General features: G+C 40.2%; 1 pseudogene; it reads right to left on the bottom strand.

Moving 5' to 3' along the window:
- Positions 1 to 11,103: 11,103 nt before the first annotated feature.
- Positions 11,104 to 24,984, bottom strand: part of LOC130223494 (oocyte zinc finger protein XlCOF6-like) — a 170,541-nt pseudogene continuing 156,660 nt past the window's right edge.

The raw sequence follows: 24,984 nt of genomic DNA, 5'->3' as shown, positions 1-24,984 counted from the left end.
TGCAGGTTGTCAAAGTTGAACATATGCAGAAGTAGCTCGTAAAGTAAAACAGCTGACACAAATACAAACTCATAGGGAACATGTACACAATTCTCAAGTGAATGACTCTGAGAAACAAAAGAGCATGCTTCAGAATGACTCCATCAACAACATTAGTGTGAACAAAACTGATTTTGTGGCGTTCATGTGTGCAGTGGTGAATGGCTCTGCGCAGGTAGGAAGAATTGTGGCAGAATGTGCAAACAAATTCCTGAACTGTACAGATATATCGGCTGAACAAATCCACAAGAAATTAAAAGCAAAAGAATGAAAGATAGAGTGGAATATGATGGCAAGTTATGATGCATCCCAGTGTAGTGATACTTAACATTGTCATGTCTTTCCTGTTGCTTCAATAGATTGCCAGGAGTTTGACTGCTAATGGACAGGAGTTTAAAAAATACATTGGAAATATGAGCAAGCTCCTGATATAATTCGTATTCAAGAAACGTGGGTATGCAAATCATTATATGTCAAGCTGAATGGTTATGAAGTCATAAGGAAAGAGAGGAATAATGGTAGAGGTGGAGGATGTGCAACATTCATAAAAGAAAATGTGATTTATAGCTATGTAAATAACAGAAGTGAAACAGAAAGCATATGTATAGAAGTAATGGGTGAGCATGGGGTAATCAGAAGAGTAAACTTTTATAATCCCTGTTTAGAATTAGCAGTAGACATATTGGAAAGCACTATAGGTGAAACATCAAATAAAATTATTATATGTGGTGACTTTAATACACACAATAGTATTTGGGGTAGTAGGAAAACAGATAAAAATGGGGAAATAATAGAACATTTCATGGAAGAGAAATCTTTAGTGTGTCTAAATGATGGCAAACCAACAAGAATAGATATAAGAAAAGGTAGCGCATCATGCTTGATCTCACGATAGTCTCAGTGTCATTAGCTGGTAAATATAAATGGTCAGTCTCTGGAAATAATATAGGAAGCGATCATTTTCTTATCATCTGTAAAATTCAAAGTAAGGTTTATACACAAAATAATTTAATAATGGTATAAAATGGTAATAATAATTTACAAAAGTGCAGATTGGGGAAAATTCCAAGCAATTTGTGAAGACCTTTTTAAAAATATAACACTAGAGGGAAATATTGATCATGTATATGATAAGGTAGTAGATGGTATTTATTCTGCAGCATTACAATCAATCCCATTAGCAAATGGCACAAGAAAGAGGAAAAATGTACCTTGGTGGTCTGAAGAATGGTCAAAGGCAATCAAAGAAAGACAAAAAGCATTTAGAATTTTAAAAAGAATGCTCACTCCACAAGCAGTCTTAAGCAGGTCGCACACCGGAAGCGTCACTCATTTCAGAATTCTAAACATAGGTTTCTATCAGGGTACACACACCAGCGCTGCAAGTCGGCGGCTGTCTGCGGCGCCCAGCAATGACTCAGGACACTGTTCATTTCTCTGCCGCGCCACAGAGAGCCATATGATTAGTTTCATGTTAAATATCATGCGAATGTCTGCGTCTGGAGTGTGATACTTTAAACTGTCATGTGCGCGCCATGTCACGGAGCCGAGCGGCGCTTCCGGTAGGCGACCTGCTTTAGATTACCAAAGGAAAAAAGCTTATGTCAAAAAGATTATCAAGAGCACAAAGAGGGCAGCCTGGCAAAATTTCTGTAATACAATAGGCAGGGAAACTGATATGAATACAGTTTGGCATATGATAAAAAAGATGAATAGAATTGATAGCTCCAGGAAAATACCTATGATGGAGGAAAATGGGAAGATCGCAATTACAAATAAAGAAAAGGTAACAATGTTGGCTCAAACATTCGCTAAAGCTCACAGCATTGAAAACCTAGATGATGTATTTTTAACAAAACGTCAACAAATTATGGAATTATATAGAGATGTATGCATGAAAACGATAGATTTTAATAGTAGTCTAGATGATGAGTTTAAGTATTTTGAGATGAAAGTAGCTATCTGTAATTCAAAGAATACAACACCAGGTAAGGATATTATAAGTTATCAAATGTTAAAGAAGTTACCAGTTAAAGGATTAGAGACATTATTAGAGGTAATTAATGGGACATGGAATGAGGGTGTTTTGTCCAAGCAATGGAAAACTGCAGTCGTGCTCCCCTTAAGCCAAGCCTGGGAAAGACAAAACAAAGCCTAGCAGTTATAGGTCTATAGCTCTTACATCCACGATATGTAAAGTAATGGAAAAAATGATTGTGAAGCGACTAAATTATATATTAGAGAAAAGTGGGTTCAGGAAGAATAGATCCACAACTGATGCCTTGATTTTATTTGAAAATTAAATTAGAAAAGCTTTTATAATGAAAGAGTATATGCTAGCAGTTTTCTTGGACATCGAGAAGGCCTATGATACATTATGGAGGGAAGGATTGCTAATTAAATTGAACAAAATAGGTATAGGTGGAAAGTTTTATAACTGTGTGTTAGAATTCTTATTTCAACGTACCTTTCAAGTCAAAATTGGAGAAGGATTATCAGCTACTTTTAATATTGCAAATGGTACACCACAAGGCAGTGCAATTAGCCCCATTTTATTTAATTTAATGATTAATGATGTTTTTGATGAGGTTAAAATGGTAGGAATAGGACTTGCACTTTATGCGGATGATGGAGCATTATGGAAAAGAGGACGCAATATTAAAAATGTTAATAAGGGAATACTGGAATCAATTAAAAAAAGTTGAGGAATGGTCTCTGAATGGGGCTTAAAGTTCTCAGTATCAAAAACAAAATACATGATATTTACAAAAAAACAAGAAAATTGTACACACAGATCTAAAGTTATATGATCAGACATTGGAAAGAGTAGCTGTTTTTAAATACCTTGGTTTATGGTTAGATGAAAAATTAATATGGAAAGTTTATAGAAATAAAATGGAAACAAAATGTAAAATGGTTATAAACTGTATGCGTTCAGTTGCTAGTCACAGCTGGGAGCTAGTCGTAGTGCATTGCTGTGCATGTATCAAGCATTGATTCGATCCTGTTTTGATTATGGCTGCATTGTCTATGGATCTGCATCTAAGACTATATTAGGAAAATTAGATACCATACAAGCTAAAGCGTTAAGATTATGTTGTGGAGCAGTGAAAACGTCCCCTGTAGATGCAATTAGGGTAGAAATGGAAGAAATACCTCTTCAATTTAGAAGGATAAAATTGATGATGAGAACTGGAATGTGTCTCTCTTGTTTACCTGTGATCTGATCAAGAAAAAGGTGTCTTATTAGTGTGTAAACAGGACAGCATCAGTCATGTTAATTTCACAGACTCTCTCTCTCTCACATCTGCGTACAACAACAATTATACTTTTATATAACGTCAGTAACTGCATCATACAAAACACCTGATTGGTTAAAACACAGATAGATTTAGAACATTTCCACATGGGTGCGAGCGAACAATTGTGAACGATATCTCAATATTTCAAGCATACAAATGTCTATATCAGAATACCTTCAAGGGATTTAATCCTCAAGCCCTTCAGGTCCCCTCAAGGTCTCCATCACCTCTGACCTAATTTGGGAGCTCACGAGACTCGAACCAGCGACCTTCTTGCTGTGAGGCCACTGCACTAAAATTCTTAAATATATTCTGAAATTAGGTAAAGTTTAACTTTATTGATTAGTCACAACCATTTCAAAGATTAAATACTGATTAAAATACTCAAATGAATAAAGTAATATGAAAAAGGATAATGAGAAAAAGGATAAACGCTGGTCCTTGCTGAAATGGATTGGAAGACAGAAATCTGAATCCATCAGTGCATAGTGATGACGAAACTGCTTATTTGATATCAACAATTGCATTTTCACTAGTAAAATGTGGACTGACATTCAGACTTAATTGTTGATATCAAGAATTCAATTGTTGATTTTAACAACTAAATTGCTACTAGTAAAAACTGGTTTGCCCACCAAACACGTCTCCTCAACTGTTACATCGTCTTTTCCCTCACACACACAGTTCTCACTTCTTGATGTAGATAGTGCAGCAGAAACACTCTGTTCCACTTTAACATCCTGCCTAGGTGATATCTGTCCTGTCTCCACCAGACCAATGCACCCTACTCCCTCTAACCCCTGGCTGTCCGATGGTCTGAGAGAATGGTTAGTGTTGGAGTTAGGGCATGTGCTGAGATAACATCGAACAGCACCCAGGGCAACAGAGAGAGCATGGCACAAATTATAAGCTTCCACTGACCTTTGCAGATGCCAAACCCAGCTGGCATCATTAGCCTCCCAACTCCATTCAGCCAAAACCCCATACTGGTGTAGGGAATATGTTATATCTCTTCCTTTCCTCCGGGGGGAGCTGTGTGTTGTGTTAAGGAGATGGGCTGCTGGTTGGCCTCAGTTGTGTGTTTCCTTGTGGGAAAGGTAGGAGAATTAATTCAGCTCTGCACAGAATCTGTTTAATTTTGTCAATAATATTAGCCATCCATGTTATTTTATGAGATATGTTATAGTTAGGGCATTAACTAATGTGTAGAAGTCCTTATTTTTGATAGATTGACTTATATTTCTGATATTTCTGACATTTTAGATGTTTCCATGCGGCAGAGCATATTTTATGTTGTTTTAGGGGTGATAGGGCATTTTATTTGGTTGGTTCTTTATATTGTGAATATATTTAACATTTATAATTGCCCGTCATATGTTATAGTTTCTCTTTTCAGTGTTTAAGTTAGTTTGTGAACAGCTAGCTTACTAGTTATTTAGCTGCAGCCACATTTACATCATTTATATTGGGCAATTTGTTACATATTGTAATCTTTGAAGATATTTTGTGATGTACTCAGTTGTGTTTCCTTGTGGGAAAGATGTTGCAGTGCCATTTCTGCTGTGCGAGTGACAAAATGAAGAGAGGAGTCCATTAAAGGGAAAGCTGCTCTGTTTGGTCTTGGTGTCCTTCCTATTCATCCTATCACACATACACAACGCAGAGACATTTTGGGGAAGCACACCAACGAAGACGGTTACACTACCATAACAAACTGAACACCACTTCAGACATCCGCAAACCATTCAGGACATTTAATACCCTGATCTGTCCTCCTACACCAACTCATTATCAGCTAGCCTCCTTCTTTACCCAAAAAAACACTCAAATTAGCAGTCTATTTTCCACCAAATCCAACCTAAATCTCCATCAAACAACACCCTCTGAAGAAAAAAAAAAAATCACTTCTCTCCACACTGGCACATTCCCAACCACTTTTAAGCAAGTTTAACGGAGGCCAGCTAGTGAAGTGCTGTGCAGGTAAACCTTACTCTGACCTCTATAGCAGGTCGCACACCAGAAGCGACGCTCGGCGACGCATAGCGTTGCGCCACGCAATGCCATGCAATTTAGAATTCTAAACATAGGTTTCTATCAGGGTACACACCGGCGCCCAGGGCTGGACTGGGGCAAAAAAAATCAGCTCTGGCATTTAGGGCCAGAGCGGCCCACTACATACAATCAAAATGCTACCCATCTGTGCAAGTCCAATATGTTTGTCAACTCCTATTTTATAAAAACACAAAGGCCATATATATATATGAAATAAATAAATACAGACATTAATCTCAATTTAATTTCTGTATACTGTCCATAAAGATTTTTGTTAGGTAAAAAAATACACTATTCATTCATTCATTTATTTTCCTTCGGCTTAGTCCCTTATTTATCAGTGGTTGCCGCAGATGCCATATTTATCAGTGGTTGCAGCAGATGCCATTCCAGCCACAACCCAGTATTGAAAAACACCCACACACCCTCATTCACACACACACTCATACACTACAGCCAAGTTAGCTTATTCAATACGCTATTCACTCAGCCTATATTAAATAATAAACATAACAAAAACTGCCTGCTTTCGCATGGGTAAATCTTCAAAGGGAACAGTGTACTTTAGAACTTTAGTTTTATAATCAATAATGGCCATTAATAAAAGTATAATGAACAATAAATTTATACGATAAAGGTAAGCAATCAGTCAATGGGCAGAATCAGTGTACGTGGTTACATAAATTAATATATTAACTTATCTTTGCACTAAGCCAAAACATATTACCTGAGAACAAGTGATTCAAAAGACAACAAGATGAATTTAATATCACGTTTAACAACTATAGTGAGATGAGATCTAGCAGTAGATCTTTGATGAACAGTCAGACATGCACTATAACTATTACTCTCACCTGGGTTTATTAATGCTCAAAGCACCCGCTGACCTACTGGCTGCAGCTCATGACAGTATTTGTGGTTACGTGATGTGCGTTTTTAGCCATGTAGTATGGACGGAGAACTTTTAAGAACCGCTAAATGAAACGCCAGTTTCCCACAATTTCTCTGCGCCTCCCCTCCGTTTCTTCTCTGTCTCTCAGACTCTCGACTATTTTGATAAATACATACCGACGTTGCACGCTCACACAGAGCCCAAAATAGGAGTTTGTGATTGGGTCAGCCCAATGTCAATAAAGAAAAGAACCAATGGGCTGCAGATTATATCACATGGGCCAGTGTTAGAAAAAAAACATCTTACTTTCAGAGCGTCACAGATCACAGCATTGTCAATTAATTAGGCAGAAAAAATGATAGGCTGCTAAGCGTTGTATGGGCCGATCAGATCACACGACGATAATCAGCCCGGCCCAAAAAGTACATCGGCCCACCAGGAAACTGCTCGGTCTGCCAGATAGCCAGTCCGCCCCTTCCGGCGCCACCCAGCCACGACTCAGGACACAGTTCATATTTCTGCTGCGCCACAGAGCCCCATCTGATTAGGTTCCTTTTAAATACTATGCGAACATGCGCGTCTGGTATGTGATAATTTCAACTATCATGTGCACGCCGTGTTGCAGCACTGAGCGGCGCATCTGCTGTGTGACGCCCTTTAAGGAGCTCTGGCGACAGACGCTAGGGGCCATGGTCTTTTGCCTCCTTGTTAGAACAACTGACCAAAAATACAGACCAGTTTCTCTCCTTCTATTTATTGCCAAAACACTACAAAGGGCTGTTTTCAACCAAATTTTTAACTCGCATCAAACTGCCTGAAGGATATCGACTGGGAAAAAACATCACCAACTGCTTACTAATCTGCTTACATTACCTTCCCTGCAACTCCACACATTCAACACAATTTCTCAATCCAGCTGGGATCATCCACCATTACCCCATGTAGTTCGGTAAGAAATCTTAGGGTAATTCTGGATAATCAATTGTCTTTTAAAGTGGACGTTGCTAACACAGCTCCATCATGCAGATCTGCACTTTTCAACATTAGAAAAATCAGACTCTTCTTAACAGATCATGCTGCACAACTTTTAGTGCAAACTCTTGTCATTTCAAGGCTGGACTCCTACAGTGCTCTTCTAGCTGGATTCCCATCGTGCACCCTCAATCCTCTAAAGATGCTCCAGAACGCTGCAGCTTATCTGGTCTTCAATGAGAGCCCATGTAATTCCTCTCTTTATCTCTCTGCATTGGTTACCGCTCGAGGCTCGTATCAAGTTCAAATCACTGGCACTGCACCCTCTTACCTCCACCTTCTGCTGAAGGTCTACATCCCCTCCAGGAGCCTCCAGTCTGGGAGTGAGCGCAGGCTATAAATCACTTTCCAAAACCTTTTCATTGACTGTTCCATGCTGGAGGAATGTCTTCCCATTCCCAACTAAATGTAAATGTAAGATTCTCAAATGTAAGATTCTCAGTCTCAAAAATAATAAAATAAATAATAAAATAAAAAAATAACATTAATCAATGCACAGCACTATTCATTTACAAAATCCGATTCATAAATCCACAAGACAATGAATTAACCAAAATTGGATTTGTGAATTTAAGAGTTGTGTGCTACTTAAAAAAAAAAATTCATAGACCCAAGGAGATCACTAAATTTGTCCCTCTGGGCAGTGGCTTGCTTTGAATACTACATGTGTTTTTTTGCAACCAGGTTAATCAATGTTTTTTAACCCTTATAGCAGATGAATCCTTCTGCATGTGTCTGAAATGTATGATGTCTGGTACTAAATAAAAGCTAGTGATATTTGCAATACATTGGTGTAAATGAAAAACTTGTACCAGAAACAGTATTTGCCTTGTAACATTTGATGTAAGATAGTAACAAACTAACAAGATATTTTATTACATGAAATTACCAAGCAGTCTGTTAATCACATACCCTGAGCATAATGGTACGGGGCGTGGGCCCGCCCACCATGGCAACAGCTCATTGGAAGACAGTACCATTGGGATTGACCAAACCAGGGAAAACACTAATAAAACAAATTAACAAACAAACCAAACTAGACTGGGCAAACTGGCAGGGATCAGGACTGGAACAGACACACGACAAGGTAACATACGATGAGGAAACATACAATGATATACAATGATGAACTAGCACAGGACAGCAGACATGAGGAGAATATAAGCAGGAGTAAATTAACACACAAACAGATGAACAGATGAATGGAGGGTGGGACTAGACAATAGATGGGAGAGCACATGACACAAAGAGACAACGCAAGCCATGTGCTCATAAAACAAGACTAGAACACGCAGCCAATGAGAGAACTCATTAACCGTGTGTTTGTATGACAAGACAAACACAACACTGAAGCACACAACAAAAGCACGCAACCACAATGTAAACACAGAGCCACGTGCTTTGACAACAGACGCAAGACACGAGCACACGATAGGTGAAAACACCTTACCGTGCGCTCACACAAATGCAACATGCATGTTTCATCTCAGCGCCAACCAAAACCGAAACCAACTAGACGGAGACGCTGAGAATAAAACAGCGCGATGCTGACAGAACAAACACACAGAGTACAAAGAGCGCGCGTCCCAAGGACGTGCAGACCCCGCGCGCCCGCATCAAGTGGCCCGCTTGACCCGCTTGTTTGAGTCGCATCATAAAAGAGAGATGAGCCAACAAAATAGCCTGAATGCTAATTATTTATTATAAAATGTAACTCATAAAACAATCAATCAAAGCTACCAACAAATGTCTAGGGATAACAATGAAGACAAAGAACTTAGTATATAATCACAACAACACTTAAACTACATGATACAAGTAATGCAAAACAAAACCATAAGGTTAGAATCAATGAGTTGACGGGACTCCTGAGTAGCCACAGTGTCCTGGCGTAGCTAGCACAACAACTTTTATATACCCATTGATGAGTAATGCAGGCATCCAATCAGTATTTACCACATACTCCAATCTGATGTCTTGGGATCATCACAGTGTATTAATATTGTAAAACTTAATACCTGTCGCTCTGCCTAAATCATAATATATTCATCAGGTTTGTATTCTACTCAAACAAGTAAATGTAGTAAACTAGAAAGAATCTTGAACCTTAAAGTAAAGAAAATTTACCAATAAAAGATGCAACACAGGACAATTGAATGGGCTTTCTAAACTTGAGGCCCTGGTATACTGCAAACTAACCGTCCTGGAGCTCCACCTACTTTGATGTGTGGTGTCTTCCCAGTGATTTGTTTCTCATTCAGGGAGTCAGACAGAGAACATCATCCAAAACAGCTACATGAATATACTGGAGAGTAAAGTACAGATGTATCCGCACCTGTACAATCACTTGCAAAGACATTTCAAGCTGCAGAGGTGGTTTGCCAGATGATTATGAAACTGTTCTTCTCTCAGCCGCCACCATCGTGTTTACAGTAAACGCGAGGACACATTTACAACCCCACCTACTGCAGTGTAAGAGTGTTGAAAAACAGTATAGCGTCACTCAGCCTTTTCAAACATTATTCAGACATGTCACAGTGTGAACACTTGTACGGTCTCTCCAGTGTGAATCGTCTGGTGCAGTTTTAATTTTGGAGCTGTAATAAAAGTCTTCTCACACTCAAGCACATATACTCTTTCACACCAGTGTGGATCTTCATGTGTTCGTTAAGGATTGCTGCTCAGCTAAAACTCTTCCCACACTTGAGTGTATGTGAATGGTTTCTCTCCAGTGTGGGTCTTTATGTGTTTATTAAGGTCTGAGGAGTTGCTGAATCTCATCCCACACCAAAGCTGCGGTCACACTAGAGTTTGAGCATGCGAAATTCTGTTGTATGTCGCTGCGAAAAGGGTAGGGCTGTGCAATTAATCGAAAATCTGGTTTCGATTTCGGCTTCTACAGATTATGAAAAACAATTGATCGAGATAAACGATTAATGCATCTTATACCGCCCCCTTTATAGTTGTACACATTTGTTGCTCTGCAAAGCTTAGTTCCACGTGAAAATGACTAAAAGCAAGTACTGTATCGTTTGCAGCACGGGATGCACATCATTCATTGATGTACGTTCGAATCATTCATGTTTTAAAAGCTCGAAAGAGCGCATGCTGTGTGTGTGTGCGCGCTTAGCCTCAGAGATGAGTAGAGCACAGACACCAAAGGCCATATTAATGCGAGCGCTTTAATGGTCAAATACATGCACATTTCTGTAAGAGCGCAGTGTTTAGTGATTATTCATAATAACCCTCATTTGTGTAATAAACAAACAAGTTGAGAATCAAAAGACATGTGAAAGAGAAACCATATCAGAGCCGCACTATTCTTAAAGTGACAGCGCAATATTCCTGCTGCTGACTGTTTTTATCATTAATCAAACAACAAAAGGAGAAAATCCCTCACTGCTCTTGACTGAATTACTTTTGTAGCTAAAGTATTTTTCTTACAGTTAAGATTCCTAAAGCACAGTTTGTTTCATATTTTTATTCTATTGTATTTATTTACCTTTCTTTTTTACAGGGAGGAAAATAACTGTGCATATATACAGTTAAAGTCAGAATTATTAGCCCTCCTGAAATATTAGCGACCCTTCCCCCCCTATTTCTGTTTAATGAAAAGATTTATTTTCAACCCATTTTTAACATAACAGATTTAATGACTCATATCTAATAACTGATTTCTTTTATCTTTGCTATGATTACAGCACATTATATTTTACTAGATATTTTTCAAGATACCAGTATTCAGCTTAAAGTGACATTCAAAGGCATAATTAGTGTAATTAGGCAAGTCATTGTATAACAGTAGTTTCTTCTCAGACAATCAAAATATATATTGCTTAAGGGAGCTAGAAATACTAAGCTATTAAAATAGGTTTCAAAATACTTAAACCTGCTTTCACTCTAGCCGAAATAAAACAAATAAGCCTTTCTCCAGAAGAAAAAATATTATAGGAAATATTGTGAAAAATTCCTCTGTTAAACATCATTTGGGAAATATTTATATATACAAAAAAAAAAAATTCACAGAAGGGCGAATAATTTTGACTTAACTGATAATTGTTTTGAATAATCGTGATATAAAATTATGACCAAAATGATCGCGCTTTTGATTTTACCCATAATCGAGCAGCCCTAGAAAAGGGGCGGGATTAAACAAGATGATTAGACATTAAAAAAAAGTGAGCGATTGGTCTATATTTTACATTTCTGTCCAGAGAGGTCATGTTTTGATCTACGATTGGTCTTACACAATCAAGTGATGTGATTTCACAGGTCAAAGTTCACCAAGCTTGAACTTTGCAATGCAGTGAACTGCAAAACACACAGACTTGCGTTTTCGGTCTGAGACATTCGAATGCGTATACATGGAAGTCTATGGGGAGAAAAGTCCATTGTGACCGCGGCTTAAGTGCAATTGAATGGTTTCTCTCCAGTGTGGATCCTCATATGTTTATTAAGGTGTGATGAGCAGTTAAAACTCTTCCCACACTGAGTGCATGTGAATGGTTTCTCTCCAGTGTGGATCCTCATGTGTTGATTAAGGGATGATGAGCGGCTGAAACTCTTTCCACACTGAGTGCATGTGAATGGTTTCTCTCCAGTGTGGATCCTCATGTGTAGATTAAGGTGTGATGAACAGCTGAAACTCTTCCCACACTGAGTGCATGTGAATGGTTTCTCTCCAGTGTGGATCCTCATGTGTTGATTAAGGGATGATGAGCGGCTGAAACTCTTTCCACACTGAGTGCATGTGAATGGTTTCACTCCAGTGTGGATCCAAATGTGTTGATTAAGGGCTGATGATTGGTGGAAACTCTTGCCACACTGAGTGCATGTGAATGGTTTCTCTCCAGTGTGGATCCTCAGGTGAATCTTAAGATTGCATTTTCTTCCAAAACTCTTTCCACACTGAGTGCAAGTGAATGGTTTCTCTCCAGTGTGGATCCTCATGTGTTTATTAAGGGATGATGATTGGTTGAAACTCCTCTCACACTGAGTGCAAGTGAATGGTTTCTCTCCAGTGTGGATCCTCATGTGGTGATCAAGGTGTGATGAGCGGCTGAAACTCTTCCCACACCGGGTGCAAGTGAATGGTTTCTCTCCATTGTGGCTCATCATGTGTAGATTAAGGGATGATGATTGGCTGAAACTCTTCCCACACTGAGTGCATGTGAATGGTTTCTCTCCAGTGTGGATCCTCATGTGGTGATCAAGGTGTGATGAGCGGCTGAAACTCTTCCCACACCGGGTGCAAGTGAATGGTTTCTCTCCATTGTGGCTCATCATGTGTAGATTAAGGGATGATGATTGGCTGAAACTCTTCCCACACTGAGTGCATGTGAATGGTTTCTCTCCAGTGTGGATCCTCATGTGATTATTAAGGTGTGATGAGCAGCTGAAACTCTTTCCACACTGAGTGCAGGTGAAATGATTCCTGTCTCTCCTTTTCAAAATACCATCAGTCTGTAAATGAATTTTTTCCTCAATTTTGACATGATGTTCCTCTTCTTTATTCCCCTCATTCTCTTTAATTTGGTCTGAAATAAATAAATAAAACAGTTTTCATTAAGTCTTAAAATGTCTCATTAAAAGCTGAAAAGTGAAAAGACACTGGAAACATTGGCTACACACTGTTATTTTGATGCACATTAAATGTAAAATAAATCAGATCATATTTTGTTTGGTCCATTAACGTGTACACATTTAAGCAGATTCAATGCATTCATTGTTATTTATCTAGTGCTTTTACAATGTAAATTGTGTCAAAGCTGCTTAACATAGAAGTTATAGTAAATTGAAACTGTGTCAGTCCAGTTTTCAGAGTTTCTTACATAATTGATCATAAAAGTCCTTTTGGTCATATTGATAAGACACAGATTTAAACGCTGTAAATTGACTATTTTTATTCGTATATATTCATAATTTCAACAAAATGTTTTTCTAAAATTTGTTAAGCAGACAGGGTGTCATGTTAAACAGAGTAGACCATCGCTTTAGAACTCAGAATATAACTTTATTAAAGCATGCACTCATTAGCGATCTTTCTGCCTTCTGTATGAGCCTGCTCGTGCTGGCTCTGCCCCCGTTGCCTCAGCAACCCTGGACCCCGACACAGAACAGCCAATCTCAATAACCTGTTCACATATCACCACATCTCCCCTCTTTAAAGTGATGAAGCCCCCCTTTAGTAAATATATAACAAGTTCCCTTTTAGCAACATGGAATATCCGGGACACTCTGAATGTGTCTCTGTTTCGGCAAGAGATTGTGCCTTAATTTGTTTGCACAATAAACTTTCTTTGGTAGTATTGGAACTGTCTTTCTGATCTGACGTCCGATTATCAGTTGAGCTGGGCTCAGTCCCGTGGCATTGATGGGTGTAGCACGATAGCTCATTAAAGCTAGCTGTGGATCTGGCTGCCTCAACACTCTTTTTGCAATAGCAACATTCCTCTCAGCTGCACCATTAGCCTGTAGGTAGTGAGGGCTGGAGGTAGTGTGAGTGAAATCGTATGTCGTTTTAAACTTCACAAACTCAGCAGATGTAAACTGAGTAGCATTGTCAGTTATAAGTTTGTATGGGATCCCCCACCGAACGAACATAGTTTTCAGATGCTTAATCACCAGCTGGCTTGTAATAGTTTGTAGAGGTGCAATCTCAATATCATGAGAATAATAATCTAACACTATTAGGGATTTCTTACCATCTAGTTCACAGATGTCCACAGCGATCTTTTGCCATGGCCCACCAGGAACGGTTGTAACCATCAGGGGTTCTCTCTTTTGTGTCGACTTATAGACTTGACAGAACTCGCATGTCTCTACTGTTTTTGTGATGTCTTTGGCTATTCTAGGCCACCATACAGACATATTAGCCCTCTCCCTGTACTTCGTGAGGCCCTGATGACCTGTGTGAAGCAGACGAAACACTTCCGGTCTCTGTGAACCATGAATCACAATTATATCCTCATACAGCAAAAGTCCAACAATTTCCGGAAGGTGAGCCCCAGCAGCATAAAACCTGTGCAGCACACTTGTCAACTGAGATGTCTTACTGGGCCATCCTTGGCGGATGCACTTGCAAACCAACTGGAGATCTGTATCTTGGAGCGTGGCTTTCCTTACGGCATTTAACCCATCTCCACTCACCGGCTTAGTGGACAGTACTGCCTGTACAAACGCTGTCAGGTCATGCTCTGTGTCAGACTCAATGAGTAATGAGTCAGAGGATTTCTAGAAAGAGTGTCAGCCACCATGAGCTGTTTGCCTGGTACATGCACTGCTTTGACATTAAATCTCATCAAACGTATCAGTAACCGTTGGCACCTTAAGGAAGCTTTGTCAACATCGTATGTGTTAATCAATAGTACAAGTGGCTTATGATCAGTCTGAAGCTCAAATTTGTCCATATCTTGCAAGTAACGCGAGAACTGTTCACATGCCCACACTCCAGCTAGGCATTCCATCTCGAATTTGTGAGTAGCGGCGTTCAGTCTCAGTTAAAGTCCTTGAACACAAAGCAATCGGAAGTAGTCCTTCTTGCTGCTGAAACAGGGCAGCACCTAGACCATAACTACTTGCGTCAACGCTGACCACTGTGGTCTTGGTAGTATCATAGAACGCTAACGCTGGTGCTGTGGTCAACATGCTCTTCACCCTGTTAAACACCTACATCTGTGCCTCGCTCCAGATCCATTTAGTGTCACCCTTAAGCAGCTCAGTCATTGGATGAAGAACTGATGAAAGACCTGGAAGGAATTTACAGAGGTAATTTATTATCCCTAAGACCTGTCGCAATTTAGTCAGATTCGTAGAGCAGGGGAGCTCCGTTATAGATCTAAATTTGTTAATGTCAGGCCGGATCCCATCCTTTCCAATAATATGTCCAAAGAATTGAATTTCAGATTTTCCAAAGTGACACTTCTCTTTATTCAAATTAAGACCAGAGTCTCTGACAGAATTTAGGACTGCTTTGAGGTTGCGATCATGCTCCTCCTTGTCTCTACCGAACACCATTATATCGTCCATCACTGCAACAGAGCCAGCATGGTTTTTGAGAAGAGTGCTCATTTCTCTCTGAAATATCTCCGGAGCGGAGGTTATTTCAAAGGGTAGACTCCGGAAACAGAAGCGGCCAACTGGCGTTATAAAAGTTTTCTGCAGCGTGAATCCAATGATATCTGCCAGAATGCACTGGATGCATCTAACGTGGAGAATATGCATGCACCAGACAGTTTTGGAAACAGAGTCCTCCATGTTGACAGAATCAACTCTACTCACCAGTTTCATTTCACAGCCAGTTTTACGACTGAGGAGGTTGTTAGTGTATGGGCCTGTAACAACATAAGTCCAGAAACTGACACTTTGTCCTTTCCTTTCTGTACAGGCGAAGAATTTACCAATACAGTCCAATTTGCCACCGGGACTTATGATGTCAGCAGATGCTTTAGTAAGATGTGGGCAAACAGGAAGTTTTAGAAATGTTTGTTTAGACATTCCTGTGATATCTGCGCCAGTATCATTCTTGAAATTAACGGTAGTCCCCTGTATTCATAACTTTACATGCCGCTCATTCTCGTTAGCATCATCAGAAACTGACCCCAGAAACCATGTTCCCTTAGTTTCATTATCTTGTTTGTCACTGGTCACTTCTTTTACAGTTTTTGTTTTACAAGCGACTTTGAAATGTCCTGTTTTATTACACCTGCGGCATTGTTTACCCTGAGCAGGACAGGCCCCATATTCGTGCTTACGTGCACAACTTGAACATGTAACTTTACTACTTTCATCTCTTTGTTTAGTGTCAGGATTTCTGTATTTACCTCCTGTGTATTTCTTGAATTGTCTCGTGTGCTTAGACTTATAGCCCACTTCACTTACATCACCTGCTCCTCGAATATCAGCGCTTTGCATTTTAATCAGTTCCGATTGGCGAGCAATTTGTATCGCTTTCTCCAGCGTCAAATCGGGCTCTAACTGCAGCTTTTCAGACACGTTACTATCTACAATTCCAATCACAATGCGATCGCAAATCTGCTCATCTTTAGTTGCACCGAAATCACAAAACTCTGCCAGCTCATATAGACAGACTCCTGACGAACGCTTCGACACTTTCACAATTTCGTTGATTCCGTTTGTGAAAACAAGCACGGTCATGAATCAAGTTGCGTTTGAGCAGAAAATGTTCATCAAACTTTTTAACTACTGCATTTTAGTAATACTTTTCCTCCGCTACAGAAAACAAAAATGTGCTGAATATGGGTTCAGCCTGCTTGCCCATTGCATAGAGCAGTGAATTCACCTGTACATCTCTGTCTTCCTTGTCAAGCTTCATTGAAATTCTGAATCGTGCAAAACGCTGCCTCCACGCCGGCCAACATGACGGCCGTGCGAAATCAAAATCTTCAGCGCGTGAAAGTTCGCCATTATTCTTCCGTCCTCCTTAGATTGTAGGAGTGTGCGGAGAACTTTCATTCTGACACCATGTCATGTTAAACAGAGTAAACCATCGCTTTAGAACTCAAAATATAACTTCATTAAAGCATGCACTCATTATCAATCTTTCTGCCTTCTGTGTCAGCCTGCTCGTGCTGGCTCCGCCCCCCTTGCCCCAAGCAACCCTGGACCCCGACACAGAACAGCCAATCTCAATAACCTGTTTCACATATCACCACACAGGGAATACTTGTTTATTCTGTGCCTGACTGGTAAACACATCAGAAAAAAAATTTCTGGGGTAACAGCTGAACAAACTGCTGAATATTTGCCTTGCAGACATGAGACATACCTGTCTGGAATGTGCACCTTTCCCCTTGTGTGCTGTTGGGTCATTTTTATCCATTCTGGGGTGATTTTGAGGCTTAATTGGGCCAAAACTTTCTCTGTGTTTCTGTAAACGGACTGATGTTTGAGGACATCTAATTTTAACATATTCAGGGAAAATGCTTTGAAATAAAAAATAAAAAGCCTCAATACACTCTGGGCAAATTTACTCACTTTTCATTATATTCATGGCTGTTTTCTGCTCCATTGGCCTCTATAATAACAACATTTTTTGATTGCAAAGTGAAGTAACTAATGGGCATATTGCAGTGGTCAACACGCGTTGAATCTGAAATCTTCGCCAAGCGCCAAATTGTCTCAGTCATTGAACTGGCCTGAGGGCTTGTACCATCACGATAACAGAGACCCAATTTACTTGAATAGCTGCATTAATATTTGGCTGCAGATGTTCTGGTACCCTTCAGCTAACTAGTGAATGACTAATAAACTTAAACAATGGGGCTTTACAGGATTTTCAGCGGGAACCGCCTCACGAGACTTTGAATGACTCCTCTGCATGGTCATGTGCTCGCCTTTGGCACATCCTGCCAGATGTACAATTCCGTAGAGACAAAGAGAAAATAATGCATACGAATGAAAGACAATCTCTTAAAATTTCAAAACTAAGGCAGATGTATCTTTGAATAATATGCCATGGTTTTCCTCATATGCTATGTTTATTCCAACCAACCAAGTTAATTAATGTGTTGTTTTAACCCTTATAGCAGATTAAAATTATCTGTAAGTGTCTGAAATGTATGTCTGGTATTGAACGAAAGCTAGTGACATTTGCAATACATTGGTGTAAATGAAAAACTAGTAGCACAAACAGTATTCATCTTGTAACCTTTGATGTGATATAGTCACAAACTTACCACGTAAATTCTACATGCAGTCTGTTAATTATTGACCCTTTCTACGATAGTACTGGGCGTGGCCCCGCCCTTCATGGCAACTGCTCATTGGAAGACAGTGTCATGGGGATGGACCAATCCAGGTCACGTAAAAACACCCTGCAACAAAGAAACTTTGCTTTTTGCATTAGCTGGCTTCCGCATGCTATAGATTTCTGCCCCCGTTCGCCTGCCTGGATACTGTGTCGGATACACGCGATTGGGTCACCACGAATTTCCCATGCAAACCTCTTGAGTTTCGGGACCGCGAAACCGCACAAACTTCCACAAACGGACTCTCATCAGTCCGTCACCTCGGTAACCGACAGCCGCCCACGAGCAAATTCCAAGGACGTCACAGAAGCCACCAGCCAATCAGGAGCACCGAGTTTCCCCAAGGCCAGCCGGCGAGGGAAAAATTGACTCCAGCAAACTCGCAAATAACAAACAAATGTTGCCTCTTGCTGATCTGGTGCAGATTGATCTTAAGCAGTTAAAGATAAGCCAAATCTCTGCTTTTGTGGTTTCTCAGGTGTTATTCTAAGATCTTGTAAGAAGTATTATAATTAATTTGGGATGGTTGTTCAACTCATCTTACATCCTCTGAACTGCCTCTGTGTGAATGTGTGTGTGTGTGTGTGTGTGTGTGTGTGTGTGTGTGTGTGTGTGTGTGTGTGTGTGCGCGTTTGTTTGTCGTTGCTTATTACGTAGTTTGTTTCATGTATCTTAGTGTAGTTCAATAAATCTTTGTTCTCATTTTGTAAGAACTGTGTTCTTATTTATGTGTTTCTAAGTCATTGCCTTGAGCTGTAGATCTTGTTACCTTGCTAAAAGTTAGCCCAATACTGTGTTATGTTATTATCGTTGGCCACGTAAATAATATTAACAAGATTGGTAAGATACGATGTCTTCAATTTGCGGGACAAATGGTGGATAAAGTGTGAATCTTTTTATCTGATTCAATCTGACTCAATTGAGTCGAATCAATGATTTGAATCTTTAAGATCCAGTTCATTGAAATGAGCTAATAAACCCCTGATCGATCTTAAAACGTAGGTTGATCCCTTACAAAAGCCATAACAGCATATAATCATGCATTTATGATTGTTGGTGTTTTCTGTGACGACAGTCAACATTGTTTAATTGGTCGCCACCCATGAGACGGCAAAAAGGAAATGGGTGAAAGTATAAAGGAAGAGGAGGAGAGTTGAAGAGGGCAGCATTATGTTGTGTGCAGAAGAAAGAGTTGACTGAACTGTTGCAGTGCAGGGAAACGAGTAGAGAAACTGGGTCGAGACAAATAGTGTAAACTTAACGACTGGCTGTGAGAAACAAAAAGCGAAAGTATGCGAAAGTAAGACCGCTCGTGACGTCTGTGAACGAGCAAGTCACCAAAGTCTTCAGTGCAGTGTTACCTGAACAAAATCAACTTATCGATTTATCTTGCTGGCATGGAGTCAGCTCCCGAAAGCTTTCATTCCGCAGTCAACAGTGTCGGAGTTTCCTGTTAGGCACCCTTGGCTGCTACTCACCGGCTGGGTTCATCGACGATGCCCTCAACCTTCACATCCACACCTCCACATTCGCCCTTCTCCTTTCATAGCCCTTGACCCCTCCGCTCCGTAGGTAAAAAGCAAACGTTTTTGTTTTTTTTTTGTCCAAATTCTCATTTTATTTCTCTTGTTTTGTTTTCTCCCAGTACTATTATTATCAGTATTATTTTTCCCTGTTTTCAAATCTGACGAATCTGCTGGCCTGAAATCATTTGCATTTTTTCCTTTCACTTTCATTTAAGTTATAAGTGCTGAGGGTTTTGTATTTTTATTGTGATTACTGTTATATTGTTTGTTTTGGACTTCCGGTTGGAGCGGAACCATGTAAAGACGCAAACTGTTGAGGTCCTCACCTGAAACTTAAAATTTCGTTTAATACTGCTCTTATTCTAAATACTATTACCTTAAACCTACATATACTGGAAAAATAAGTGTTTATAAGTGTCAGAGTCTAGCTGTTCTGAGCGTAATTCAACTTGAATCAGGATGAATACAGGCAAAAGCAACCATAGGGAGGTGGAATCCGCTATTAGCCTCAATGCTAATGCTAACTCCAAAGTGCAAGCTGCATCTAAAAAAAAAAAAAGAGACTGCTCCGGTAAGTGATTACAGTGCCGTCCTTCAAGCTATTGATGCACTAAAGGGCGAATTGATTGCTAAAATTGAGGAAAAGGCCGTTGCACAGTCAAATTAACTTTTCAATCAAATTGACCAGCTTTGGACAGACCTACGCAATGCTTTGAAGCACATTTTTGCCAGAGTGTAAGCAACGAAGGAGTGAGTGACTGGTCTGGAGTCTGTATTGGGTGGATACTCTGACTCTCTTACTACCCTGAAAAAAAGAGTTTAGTATCGTGAAAAAGGAGCTGGCTCTGCTGAGAGACCAAAGCGAGGATCTTGAGGAGAGGTCTCGCCGCTTAAATCTACACATTACGGGAATTAAAGAAGGATGGGAGCATGGCAGATGCATGACGGAATTTGTAGCTGGCCTCCTGAAAGATACCCTGAACCTCAAGAAGACTCCACTTCTGGACTGGGCACACCGCACTCTACGCAACAAACCAGTGGACGACAAGGAACCGCCACGCGCCTTCGTGATTATATGCCACTACTTTTCCGAAAACGAGGATATTTTGAAGAAAGCCATGGAAATGAAGGCAATCACGACAGTACACTGGGCTGTCAAAGACAATACAAATGTTAATGTCACTCTCATGTTAACTTTTAAATTACCACTACAGCACATGTTCGTTGTTGTTAATTCTCAAGTATATTTTGTCAATAATGGTTGGAGTAGCTTTGTAGTAAAACATGAAGAGCTGTTCAAATTGTTTTGTTTTATATGAGAGGTCCCACATGGTCAGCTAGTTAAGAGTGGGAGTAGCTGGAAGTGTGAGCAAGTTTACACGCAAGGTTTCAATATTGTGTTGTTTCATGTTTATAAGTGTATGTGCGATCACCCCCCCCCCTTTTTTTTTTCTTTCCTCATTCCTCCACACATCCCCCTACATACAAAACCCACATATACCTTTCGGATGCTTCTGATGAATGTTTTCGACAGCTCTCCATAAAATGGGTGGAGTGAAGACAAACTTTACCAGTTGGAATGTGTGGGGGCTAAATCACCCAGTGAAACGAAACAAGGTTTTCACATATCTTAATAAGTTAAAATCTGATATTGTATATTTACAGGAGACACATCTGTTGCAAAAAGACTATTCTAAACTTAATAGAGGAGGCTATACACAGATATATTATTCTAACTTCAATAGCAAAAGTAGGGGCGTTGCTGTACTCAAACTTAAGAATGTACAGTTTGTTAAGGAGTCAAATGTGTTGGATAAAAATGGCAGATACGTAATAATCCAAGGTTAACTTTTTAACATGTCTGTGGTCCTGGCCAATGTGTATGCTCCTAATTGGGACAATGTACAACTTTTCAGTGATTTATTTTCAATTTTGCCTAGTTTTGACACACACAATTTAATTTCAGGAGGCGATTTAAATTGTGTTTTGCACCCAATTTTGGATCGCTCTAGCTCTTCAAGTAATACATTAAGTCAGCCAGCACAATGTATTAACTCCTTCATTCAGACATATGGTGTAAGTGACCCCTGGAGATTTAAATATCCATCTTCCAAGCAATTTTCCTTCTATTCACCTGTGCATCAAACCTATTCCCTGATTGACTTCCCTTAATGTCAGAAGTAGAGTATGGTAGTACTGTTATTTCGAACAATTGTCCAGTGTCACTACAGCTATGTTTTCCAGGCAATGTAATCCCCCAACGCACATGGCGGTTTAACTCAAGACTCTTGGCAGACGATGATTTTGTCAAATTTATTGATGCTCAAATTGATTTCTTCCTTTAGACAAACGAATCCCCAGAGATAGGTTATAGCATCCTATGGGATACTCTGAAAGCATATATAAGAGGACAGATTATTGCATATCAAGCTAGTGCAAATAAAAGAATGTCAAAACGGCTTACAGAGATTATGAATAAAATTAATACAATTGATCAGCTACACTCAACATCACCTTCCAAAGAGCGCCATAAGAAAAGACTTCTTCTGCAAGCAGAATACGCAGAGGGTCTCCACATAAGATCAAGGCAGATTCATTATGAACATGGCGAACAAACTGGAAGGTTATTGTGTTACCAACTGAAACAATCCTCAGCAGCTGGTTTTATAGCAGCAGTTAGTAAGGATGATTGCAGTATTATCGCAACTACAAACCCAGCCAGTCCACACCCACAGCCAGAGATGTCTCCTTCATGAACGAGCTACATGACTTTCATGTCCGCTTTGAAAGAGACAATAAAGAACCCTACACCAGGATCACTTCCTCAACCGACCACTCACCTATCACACTCACCTCCCCAGAAGTCTACACCGCACTGAGTCGGATCAATGTGCGTAAGGCTGTTAGACCAGACGGTATTCCTGGGCGTGTCCTCAAAGCATGTTCAGAACAGCTAGCTGGGGTATTCACAGTCATTTTCAAACTGTCCCTTAACCTAGCAGCTGTGCCAACATGCTTGAAAACCACTTCTATTGTGCCAGTGTCGAAACACTCCAGCCCAACATGACTGAGTGACTACCGCCCTGTAGCACTGACACCCATCATCATAAAGTGCTTCGAGAGTTGGTCCTGGCACATCTGAAAGACTCTCTGCCATCCACACTGGACCCACATCAGTTTGCAACAGGAGCACAGAAGATGCAGTTTCGATATCACTGCACTCTATACTCACACACCTGGACAATAAAAACACTTATGCACAAATGCTGTTTGTTGACTTCAGCTCAGCATTCAACACTGTCATACCCTCTAAGTTAATGATCAAATTTGAAGACCTGGATATTGACACGTCTCTCTACAACTGGGTCATGGACTTTCTGAATAACAGACCTCAGAATATAAGATCAGGCCACATATGCTCCACCACCATCACACTCATCACTGGTGTACCACAGGGCTGTGTGCTGAGCCCCGAACTCTACTCCCTTTTTACCATCGACTGTAGGCCTGTGAACAAATCCAACACCACAGTGATTGGTCTAATCACCAACAGTAATGAGACTGCCTACAGAGAGGAGATACAGCATCCGGCCACTTGGTGCACCAACAATAATCTGCTCCTTAACACCACCAAGACCAAGGAGCTCATTGTGGACTTCAGAAGGGACGGACAGGCTAACATGATCCCATCCACATCAATGGGATGGCCGTTGAGCCTGTCTCGTCCTTCAAGTTCCTGGGGACCCACATCTCAAAGACCTTTCCTGAACCACCAACACCTCCAGCCTGGTCAAGAAGGCTCACCAGCGCCTATTTTTCTGAAAGGCAACTTAAGAAGAACCAGCTGTCATCAGCCATCTTGGTGAACGTCTACTGCTGCACAATAGAGAGCATCCTGACCAACTGCAACACAGTCTGGTATGGAAGCTGCTCTGTTGCTAAGCATAAGGCACTGCAGCGGGTGGTGAAAACTGCCCAACGCATCACAGGGACCACATAGAGGACATCCAGAAGAAACACCGCAGAACACGCAGTATTCTTAAAGATTCCTCTCACCCTGCTCACAGACTGTTTTCTCTCTTGCCTTCCGGCAGGCGCTTTAGGCTCCCCAAGACAAAAACCAGCAGACTGAGGAACAGCTTTTTCCCCAGAACTGTCTCCCTTTTGAACTCTGCTCCTCACTGACTCTTTTGCCCTCCTAATACACCCCCACTCTCCTCATAACTTATACTCCTCACAATCACTGCACTATTTAACATTTGCACATTTAAAAATTGCACATATTCATTGCACTACATTGCACTGATTCTTTAATTTTGAACTCTAGATACCCACTGCACATAGACATTTGTAATTATGTTTATCTATCTGCACACTTCTGATTATTAATAGCAATCTGTACACATATCAATTTATTGGAAATCTCTGTTCATAGCTAATACAACCTGTATATAATGTTCATAGTACATCCATCTGTAAATATCACCATAGTTTTTCTATAACTGCACTTTATAATTATACCTGTATCCTGCACTTGCTGCTATTGCACTCCTGGTTAGACCTAAACTGTATTCCGTTGCCTTGTACTTGTACATGTGTAATGACAATAAAATTTAATCTAATCAAATTTAATTACTTATAAACAGGGAATTAATGATCAATTTAAAAACTTCAATTAAACTCTTTTCCGCTCTGAGGTAAACGAAATTGAACGTATTGAGAGCTTTTTAAATTATTTAGAATAACAATCCCTCTGTGATTCAGATAAGTTGGCATTGGAAGGAAATATAACACCTTCTGAAATTGAAAATGCAATCAAACATTGAAAACCGGAAAAGCACCAGGCCCTGATGGCTTCCCGGCTGAGTTTTATAAGAAGTTTTCTGCCAAGCTAGTACAGTGCCAGTACAGGCAGAAATAGTTCGTAACTGAATACTGTCAGATGGGAGAAGAAAAAGGCCAATGATGAACATTCAGCATCCGAGAGCGAACTCCCCATCAACAGGGCACAATGAAATACAAGAAACTCAACGTGGACTGATTCTTTCACAGACATGAACAACAATGAACTGACAATGAGAGACATGAGCGCCGGCTTGATATAAGCGTGGTAATGCACAGCAGCTGTAGTGCGCTGATGAATCAGCTGAGTAGTTACGCAACAAGGAATCACTGGTGACAACAATACCAAGTGACCGCACAGCTGTAGAAGGTAAACACAGAACTGTCAGTCGTGCAATCGTGCAACCACGCAAACACACACACACACATTTACAGAAAGAACACACAGACCCATAAACCATGACAACTACTTCTTAAAAAACAACCTTTGTCACTTATTTAATATGATTTATTCACCTAAAAATAATACC

Source organism: Danio aesculapii, chromosome 4, assembly GCF_903798145.1.
Source record: "Danio aesculapii chromosome 4, fDanAes4.1, whole genome shotgun sequence".
Taxonomy (NCBI): Eukaryota; Metazoa; Chordata; class Actinopteri; order Cypriniformes; family Danionidae; genus Danio; species Danio aesculapii.
This window is presented reverse-complemented; position numbering and strand designations above follow the sequence as displayed.